Below are 10,689 nucleotides of genomic sequence, written 5' to 3' on the forward strand. Positions count from 1 at the left end.
GCAATGAGCCTTTTCAGAACATTTTGCCAGTAAAGAGACTCTGATGCAATCTTCTCTTGATGCTGATCATCTATGGTGGCCTTCAACCTTAGTCTCATTGCAAACTCTTTCCACCTGTGGAATGCTCTCTGGTGATTTGCTGCCTTCTCATGACATGCCAGATTTCTAGACAGATTATTCCAGTCCTTTTTTCCTGTAGAACCCAATGTGGCTGGAACATTAGATTGGAAGAGTTTGCAACAAAAACAGTATGCAGCATTCTGGGTTTTTGAGTACATAAGTCATGGCCTCTATACTTCGTCATCATTGGGAATTTCATGCCGGTAATGTGTTGGATGGAAACTTCTATCTTCCTTGTCTTTGAGAAACATGAAGTTTTTCACTTGCTGTGGCCTATGCAGTACAAGGAAGTCCCTCAGGCTACTGCTCAAGTGGGTCCACATTCCTGGATCACCTAGACTTAAGGAACTAAACTCAGCAGCAGCTTTCTTGCGCCTCTGCCACACTCTTCTCTGATCTACACTTTTCTTTGGGAATGTGCATGGTTACATCCATTTGAGATGGAGATATGGATGCTGCAGTAGCTGTCAGGTCACCTGCACTCTAACTAACTGAAGATCAGGCTTCTCCTCACCACTCATATCCTCACTGGGGCTGGAACATTTGTGTCTATGTATCTCAGGAGAGCTCCTTCCTGCTTAGATAGAAAAGTTTCCTTTGCTTGCTTGCTTTTTCTGAATGCTGCCCCAGAGGGGCATTTTCTTCTTTCACTCATGATTGCTGTTCTTTGCCAGCTATAGTGGCTCTCAACACTCAGTTGAAGGGGACAAATAAGCAGGCTGGTAGCAGGGCCCAAGTGAGGGATGATATCAGCATTTTAAGGGCCTAATTGGCTCCTACTACTTCAGTTGACTGCCTGTTCTCCTCAAGTGGGTTCAGGGAAGCAGCAGGAAACAGGAAGCTCCCTTAGAAGCTGGTGTTAATCAGACCAGGCTCTTGGGATTGCTACAGAGGTACATAAGAGGCTCCTCCTCTTCTCTCTCTCCCTGCAGCTCCTGCTGCTTTCTATTATTCCCTCTCACCTTTTCTCCAGCCCGCCTGTTATGTCTCTTGTGCCCTCCTTCCTCCAGCACAGCATTCCACCATCTCTGTGCATCTAGAGCAGAGAGAATACATATGTACCAGCAGCAGACACGATTTTCTACACTCTGGGTCCTAGTGGTGCCCCCCCCCCAGTCTGGCACCTGAGGTGGCCGCCTCAGTTCGCCTCATGGTAAGGCCAGCTCTGGCCAGCCACTTCACTGTTAAAATTGGCTGGTGAGCAGTTTCCAACCTGAGCTGGCAGGGGCCAATAGGCCTGTCTGGATTCTGTTTCTAGTTTTTGGGAGAACAGGGAATGACTAGACAGTTGAATGTTTTTGTGTCATGTTACAAAAGCACTTGAAATGTTACCAATGGGATCAACAAGATGTACTGGGTTTCAAAGGCTGCGCCTCTTTCCCCTACTTGAGTTTGTATTTGCAGCTTTTCCTGTGCAGCCTGAATGGGCTCTTGCTGGAGATAAGGGACCAAATCTTTCCATCTGAAAGCAGTCAAAGCTGCATGTGTTGCCGCAAAGGACAGGTGTAACCTCACATCTCTTCCTAGCAGCTGATGAAAAGAACTGCTAGATTCTCTCCTGTCTGCTCCTCTGACCTTTGTTGCCCTCCTTGCTCAGGTGTGCTGGCCATTTCCCCTCTCCAACCTTTCTCTGTTAAGCTACCTTTTCTCTCTCCTTTTGGTTTGCTTGTTTAATCCCATGGTCTTATCCCCTTTTCTCGGTCTCTCTTTTTTCTTTTAATTTGTATTAAATTTATGATAGAAAAAAAGGGCAGAAAACAGGGAAAAGACCATGGCAGGGAGGTGGGGTACAATTTAGATTGTTAGCGGTTTGGGGCAGGAAGTATTTCTTTGCTGTGCATTTGTACAGTGCTTATCACAATGAGGCCCTGTTCAGAATTTCACCCACAGGACCATCCTTCCTTCTCTTCTCTTCTCTTCTCCTCTCCTAGCTGAGTACCTTCTGCTCCCCATGCCGTGAATGAGTCTGGCCGGCAATGAAGAAAGCTCTTGAGCATCCTCAGTCATGTGGACAGCACAGAGTGTTCTTGATCTACCTTAATCTGTTTGTGCATGTGTTTTTTCAACAGCAAAAACTACAGAAGCTAAGTACCACTTGCTACCACCTTGCCACGCTGGTAAAAAGCCTCAGAGAATGTCTAACAACAGCTGGATCATGCAGCAACAGGTGGAGATGAAAGAGGGACAAGCCAGCCCGCTAACCCTGCCACCCTCTACTGGACCTTGATCCAACCATGGATTCCTATGAGATGGCAAGATTAGAGTGATGTTGGGAAGATAGTGGGAAGTCCAAGGGTCCCAGGTGGATATGCATATGCTGATCTGAACAGGACATTTCTTACTCTAATCAACACTAAAGGTTAGTGTACATTTGGGAAAACCCTAATACACGAGGTGGTCGCTGGTAATTAGTGTAGTGCCTGGAGCTGACCCCTTTGTCACAGGAGGGCTACACCCGTTGCACTAAACAAGGTAAATCTGTGCTTCCAACCACAATGAGCTCAGATAATTACAGCTATGGGGTTGGCTGGAGGAGGGCTGCTCCCCAGTGGAGACACCAGGTCTTGTGTTGCACCAGCAGGGGTCAGTGTTGGAGGAGAAACTATTTGCTGGCTGCTTAGAAGAAATCCCAAGTGATATTTTACCATTTGAAGCCAGTCTGTCAAAAGGGATGTCAATGGCTTTAAAAAAATAACCTTGACTGTGTCGCTAACTCACCAGTGTTTAAAGTACAGGCTCACGCTGAGGAGACAGGAAGTTAGCTTCTGTGAAGATGGAGGGAGTGTTTCTCCCATTCATTTAAATGGGAGAGGCTGTTGAAGGGGGTAGGTAAAATAACGTGGTGGGGCTGGGGAATGAGGCTTTGTCTGAAATTCAATTGTTTATTTACAGCGGTCTCAGGTCCAAGATTTGTATGGAAGCTACCCCAACAGCACGCCCTGGAGAGATGTCCTCACATGCTCTTCCCATTTAGTTGCAGACTTTCTCCCCCCGGGGATTAGGGGGTCAGAGTAGTTTCATGACAGCTAAATCCTTATCTCTTTATTCCAACTCCAGCCACGCTGTAATCAACAAGGGATGTTTCTTTCTTAGAGACTGATCCAAAGTTCATTGAACTCAATGGGTGTCTTTCCATTGATATCAGTGGCCCTTAAGGAAGGAGAACTGAAAACAAACTTCTGAGATTAATGCAAAACAGGACTGGGACATTTAATTTAAAGTACAAATATATTCTTCAGGAAATGAAAATGGAGGCACAGGGTAGCTAACACATGACCCTGTACAAACACATGACCCTCTCTACTTAGAAATAAACCAGGCCAAGTTAATTTAAAGCAAAATATAATTTTCTCCTCTCTATGTCTTGAAACTTGTTTGACCAAATCATTCAAGGGCTCCTTTTCAAATCTGATTAAATGAGAGAGGGGGGAATCTCTTTCCAACAAACTTCCTTCCCCTTCCCAGAAACCTGGCAGCCTTCATGAAGTAAGCACAAAGCCATCCGCTGCCATATGTATGTATGTATGTATGTATTTATTTATTTATTCTTTGCCTTTCAAAAGTGAGTTCTCTCTTGAGAGGACCTGGACTACTTTAGCAAGCGTTTTGAAGATGAACACTGCACAAAGTCAAGGTCTAACTTTGCCTCCCATCACCCCAGAGCTCTACAGAATAGCAATGTTACAGTATTTGCTCCTCTATAATAAAAAGAGAGGCTGTTCTGTTCTCTATTGACTCAGGCTGTTACAATATTGTACTCTGATTTACTAACGTGACACTAAATGTGCTAAAGATTAACACTTTAAAAGAATAACTGCTCAGCAAACAAAGCTGGGATAAGTCACGGCTTTTATATACTTGATAATGCTGGGTGAAAGCTAGCCTGAATTCCTGACTGGAGCAAATAGAATGGTTTAATCCAGTTGCTCTTTGGACAGAATCATCACTAATGTTCCCTTGCAGTTGATTTTTTTTCCAGGAGGCAGACAGCACTGGGCCACAGTGTGCCATGAATTGTCTTTCACACATTAGGAAAGGGGGTTATTTTCTATTAAACTGGGGCTGTACTGTATGTATAGTATCTTTGCAAATGATTTCCTGAGCTTTAAGGCCAGATCTCTAAGTTAGGTACATACAGTTGTGCACACCTCACTTATAAACACAGATATCCAAAATCTACATGCTAATCTGGTATCTCCATATTAGGTACATAACTGGGTATGTACATTCAAAAGCAACTCATTTGCTTGCATGTTAACATGAACAAAACAAGGTGCAGGAGCTTACCAGTTTGGCTGGTGTTAGGTTGTTATTGGGATTGATGCCATGTGTTGAAGTGACAGCATGTGGTAGGGAGGGCACTGGGAAGAGTGTGTGTCCGTAGAGAGTCCCTATCCCTAGGCAGCAGGCCCAAAGCCAGCCAAATTAACGAGTATGTGGGAGTTCGAAGTGAGAAGCAGTGCAAGGGAAGGAACTTTGGGCTCTTCCCTGGCTAAAGACTATGGAGCTCAAGGCAGGGATGGGGAGCTGACAAGGACATTCTTTTTCCTCTAGGTTTTGGCTAAGGGAAAAGTTTCCCTTCACCTGTGGAGAAGAGAGTAGCAGCAGGCTTCTCCTTTCCCCTCAGACCCCTGGAAGGAGGGGAGGCAACAGGACCAGCATGGTCACGTCTTCCTGTAGTAGAAAGAAGGCAGATAAGGTGCTTCCAGCAGGAAGAATTATTCTCGCAGGGCTGCTTTTTGCCTACTGGTGGAAGAACCAGAGCCCCCCAAACTCTCAAGCTTCACCCCCTGCAGATTCTCTCACCTGTTGCATTCTATATCATCAGGCAATTAATAGGCAGGAGGGCAGGGAGAGCTGAGCTCCCTCAGGCCCATCAAGACAAAGGTGAGTTAGTCTCTGTGAAGGTGTAAATAGTATTAATAGGACAGTCTATCCCAAAGTGGGGGGCTTTATCTTCTCTGGTCCTGTTGCCTCCAAGGAGGAATCTATTCTCTCAATCAAACCTTTACCTCTGCTTAAAACCAAAGACAGAAGGGATTAGCCCAAGGTCATTGAGGGAATGTGACTCAGTGCTGGATTATCACTCATAAATCTACTAGCCTATTCTAGGTCTGTTTAATTTCTGTGGCCTGTAACTTGTAAATAAGCCTTTATGGAAGGTTTTTCTCAGAAATGTCTGGTAGATCAAGTGACTGTTTATTTCCATAATATTTGTAGTTCAGAAGGTAGCAGGTGGTAGAGAAGAGAGATCACTTTTCTGACTGATGGAGTTGCATTGTATATACAATTCAACGATACAATTTTATGTCCTGATTCTATAAGTCCTTATGTAGGAGAGTAACCTTTATGCACGTGACTTCAATTGCACTAAGCAAGTGCATGAGCACTGGCTGAGCTGAGCCCTGATATTGTATAGAATCTTTTATACAAGCTGTAACGTAAAACTCCTTATGGAGTTAAGTAAATACTCTTAGAAATGAATAGCAGCTAAGGCAGAGAGAAGTTAAGAGACACATGCAAGGAAGAAAAGATGATGTAGTCTCCAAACACACACGCACAGCTCTGCCCAGAATTTTAAAACAAATACTGGACTTATGACCTGGCATCAAGGACAAGAGGAAAAGTTTACTAAACACCAGATTGCTATTTATAAAGGGCTCAATCCTACAACTATATTACTCAGGTTGGACTACTTGCCTGAGTAAAGTTTGATTGAAGTGCAATTTACTTCAATACATTTTCAGATGTTGCCACTAGAGGGTGATATTTAGCCACAATATCAGCCACCCTTGTATTAGAGCAAATACAAGCAAGTTATTTGTCAAATATTGTGGCTCTGTATGCCAGAACATAAGAAAAGTAGGACTTTCCTTGCTTGTTTTAAATGCATGCAACTATTTTGCTGCATTTTAGAATGAGAGTTCCATTTAAGTTTTGGGGGAGAGGGGTTGTTTTATTTTAATTTACATGCTTGGCAAATACCCGGACAATAAAAACCTGTAATTTTTACAATTAGCATAAGAGAGTTGCTTGTGGTGGCAATAAAATTACCAGTGGATTTTTCTTCTCTCTCTAAACCTTGCTATATAAAACTCATAAAAAAAACATAAGGCAGTTTAAAGGATCTTGAAGGATTTCTGGCTAAGAATGAAGATGAGTACAGATTAATTTACTCAGGCAACACAGTTAATATTCACACAGATGATGTAATTGATCTTAGCACTGCTCATCTGGGTAGTCAACAAATATTAAGAGTGGCAGGCGTACAAGCGTGATCAAACATTCTGAAACAGGCAATCATTTCCCCTTTTTGGAGGTGGCAGCTGCATTGAGGCTGTCGAAGTATGATGGAGTGGAATATTCAATATACACATTAATTTCTTCTAATTAAAAGAGTTTAGATTTTACCCACCAGAAAGAGGAAAATCCACATGGGACCTCCTTGTAGAATCTCATGTACTGGAAAAGCAAGTTTTCTCTTCCCCATGAAACTGACTACAGTTCCATCCCTAAATCCAACTGATCTAATGGGATCAAGAAGAAGCCAGCATGAGGACCTGAGCCGCTAGCTTTGCAGCATTAATAGCAAAGACTCAGGGATTACTGCATGCACCATGAATTTCATTTTTCAGCACATGCATTTCTGGGAATAATGTTTTCAGGTTTCTTCATCTGTGGTATTTTATTTTACATTCACCAAGTCTTTGATGGTTTGCAATGGCCTTGAGATGCAAGTGTTTTCTTTGGCTATCTCCTGCTGATTTTTCTTTTGATGGTCTAATATATTTCCTTCGTATAGACACTTGCCGGAGGATTAGTGGAATGCTATTCCCAAACAAAGGAAGAAGACCTTTAAAAAAGTGCACAGCTGTATATCGGATAGTTGTCTTTAGATAATGACACAGTATGGAGGGAAATTATATTCTAGGAAAGCGCCTTCTAGAGTGCAAGGAGTCCCTAAATGCATCTGGAAAATGCTGGATGTCCTGGTACACTGAATTGCAAGTTGTTTTGTTCTTTTCTTTCTTTTCACACCTCTTGTCTTTTTCTCACATCTTTCATCTGTGATGGTATTTTGTAGCCTTTGCAAATTCATTCTTTAACAGAGCATTGAGTGTTGATGATAAACCAAGCTTGGGGGTAGCTGAATTATATTTACTTATGTGGAGACCGAAACTGAATGTGCATTCCTTCAACTTTAGTATATTTCTATCACTGTATTTAACCATTTTTAAAAGACGCATTGGCCTAACATCTCAATTCTAAGTTCGGTTAACTAAGCTCCTGTTGCATGGAATCATTTAAGCTAATACTACCAAAGGCTTCAGGGTTGACTGACTCATGTCGCAGGGCCTGTGCTGCGGAGCTAACAATAGCAGTGTAGATGTTCAGGCTTTAAATTTCCTCTCGGACTGCAGGCACATTATCCACCCTAGCAGTGGCTGCATTTCAGTGGTATTGAATGTAGACCTTCAGGATGAAATGCCCTGTATATCAGAATCCCAGTTTTAAGGAGGTTTGTGGAAATATGCCATATCTTAGCATCATCAGGAGTTCAGATAATCAGGGATGTTCGTTACAGGCAGCCTGCTCGGCAAAAGGGAGTGTTGGGAAGCTTTGAACTGGCACAGCGCTAAAGTTTGGCAGGATGAGAGGAGCGTGGCAGGAGCTGAGCTGCAGGCCTGTGGAATTTAACCACTCTACAGGAACTTAGTGTCAGCCCTGCAGAAGTTAAGTGTGTCATTTAAGATAGTACGATAGTACAAGAGTGAAGCTTCCAAGCACAACCCCTCCAGAGCGCTACCTTTGGCTGGCCAGGACTTTCAGTTAATTAGGGTTTGGACAATCGAGTGTATTCTACTAGTAAGAAAACACTCGTTATTTGAAACACGACAAGTTAACCAGAGATTCTGCATTAAAGCTTAGTGCATTGTGATTTTTAGAATCAACATCAACAATGCTGTAACTCTATCATCTACACTTAGGCCATGCATACATTAGGAGCTCTCGATGGGTGTTGGTATGCTATACAAGCAAAGCACTTCTGGTATGGCACTCATACATGCTCAGAGCTCTAGCTTATAGGACATACTCTCAAATGAAAGACACTTTATACCAGTAAAAGCACAGCTTTGCCAGGATAATTGCATCTACGCTAGAAGCGCTGTGCCACCACAGCTATTTTAGTCAGAGATCGCCTCTCATCACACATGATATAGCTATGCCAGCAGAAGTCTGTAGTGTAGGCATCACCTTAGTGCTACGGGACAGCCAGGACAGTATTTGGACTCTCATCAGGCTTTTACTTTATTTGCTTTGTACACTGTGATACTTTGCTTGCTTGCTCACATGTCATATCCGCTAAAGCTCACGGGCTAGATCCATTCTTGGCTAGCTGCAGCATGCTGGGGTTCTGACCTTGCGGCAGCTGAAAGTTTTACAACCTCCTTGAGTCTCTGGTTGCACAAGTGACTTTTTTCTTTTCTTGCAAAGCCTGGCATCCTATCAAAGAATGTATATGCCAAACACTCATTTCAGTGTATTTAACTGTAAATAAGCACACAACACTCCAGGAAATAAGCAATTAGAAACTGCTCATCACAGCCCATAGTGCAGCAGGCTGAACTTTTACTACCTGAAATGAAAAACCCAAAACGTTTCAAGTCCTGCATGCAGGCACAGTAATACAGAATTAGCAAATTTTTCAGGCATTGTGTAGCCATAGGGTAATTAGTTTGTAGGGTCTAACATTTTCCATCTATTTCACACTAAATCTTAAGTACTGGTAAGTTTTTAAAGTGGCACTCGTACAAGCAATGCTTTTTCCAGCACTCAGTTGTGTGAGTAAGGATTGTTTGTAGGATAAAATTTGTGGGATTGCAGAAGGACTTTTAATATATATTTATACATTACTGGATTCACCAGGAAACTTGCAAGCAATTTTTCTCAGCATTTTACTGAGGGTATATTAGGATTCTCACAAATTGAAGATTTGTTGCTAGTTAACTTTGGGAACATATAATTCATGAGGGCAAGTGTTCACTTTTTTCCCCTCCCTGAAAATTGCTTGCTGTTTGTTTTTAAATTCAGCCCACATTTCTTCTGTACTGCCAGCCACATAGGAAAGTCTGAGGACTACCCCATATCTGCGGCGAAAGTTTGCCTGTTTTGTGTGGCCTGTCCCATGTTTATATGACTTCTTATCTCCCGGCAAGTGTCAATGGAACTGTTCAAATCAAAATATGCACTTGTTTGTCAACGCTTGCTCCTATTGGGAATGGCTTAAAAATCAAGGCCAACAGTGGAAGCAAGTAAAATAATAGGCCCATTCAAAAATAAGTGATGCTTTTGGACTAGAAGTTTGGCTTGCCCTGAATTAGTGTGTATTTCTGTATTCTTCAGCTACTACTCTGAGCTTCTCTATTCACTGCCATGCAAGCATTTTAAAGCACTTTACAAGCATTACATTAGTGAAACTTCCCAACACCCTTATGAAGAAATGGAGGCACAGTAAGTTAAATGACTTGGCCAGAATCACACAATATATCTGTGGCAGAGCCAGGAATTAGAAACCAAATGTCAAAGGCCAGACTTCTCATTAATCACATGAACCCAGTGCCATCTAAAAGTCATCTTAACACAGTATGTTTTAAATATGTTCTTTCATTAATAAGGACTTTCACATGTCTTTGAATCAATCAAGTAATACATGCATCACTCAGGAGGACTATATTTGCAAAGAATGTGGGTAGGTTTCTGCCAGGTATTGATGAATACATTTAGAGATAAGAAAAAAAATCTAAATCTTATTTATTGCTTAGTCCCCGGAGAGAAAGTACATATGGGTTTTAACCCCTAAGCAAGCAATTTAACAATCTAAGAGCTAGCCGCATGCTGGCAAAAGAGTTTGGGGGTTGCAACTCTATTCTTCCTTCTTTGTACATACAAGCTGCCAATTAAGATTTTTTTTTTAACAATTTCTGATTTTAAGGGACCAGTTCTATTTAAAGCTCTTTAAATGTATGATGGAATAGGAGCTTTGTTGAAAAGTGTCTCTCTTCTTCCTGGAATTTCTGTTAAGGGGGTTCTAAGGGCAGATGATCTCCTGATCAGGTAACCCCTGAGCCACACAGAGCAGATCCTTGACCCCATGCAGTTCAGCTTGCAGAATCAGGCCAGAGAAGGTAGTGTTATGGAGGAAGCAGCAAATATTACTTCCAGTCACTTTTCACCTAGGGGCAGTTATTGCACATAGTTTGAGTAGTTTTTACTAAAGCGAGTAATCCCACTGAACTGAGTGAGACTGATCACATGAGCAAACATTTACAGAACCTGTCATTTTCTGAGTGCCTGTAAATCTAGAGGGAATTGTATAGTAGCGCGCAGTTAAAATTACAAAGGCAAAGAAGATACGACCTTTTATGCTGTACCTACTGTTTACTGCACAGTGAAAATGACTTTTGCATCTTAAAGTGCTACACACAGCTGGATATAATGGTTGCCTTTTAAAAAAGACGCACTACAAGCTAGTATTGTATTGTAAAAGAGTAGGAGAAGGTGGCTTTT

Source organism: Gopherus evgoodei, chromosome 8, assembly GCF_007399415.2.
Source record: "Gopherus evgoodei ecotype Sinaloan lineage chromosome 8, rGopEvg1_v1.p, whole genome shotgun sequence".
Lineage (NCBI taxonomy): Eukaryota > Metazoa > Chordata > Testudines > Testudinidae > Gopherus > Gopherus evgoodei.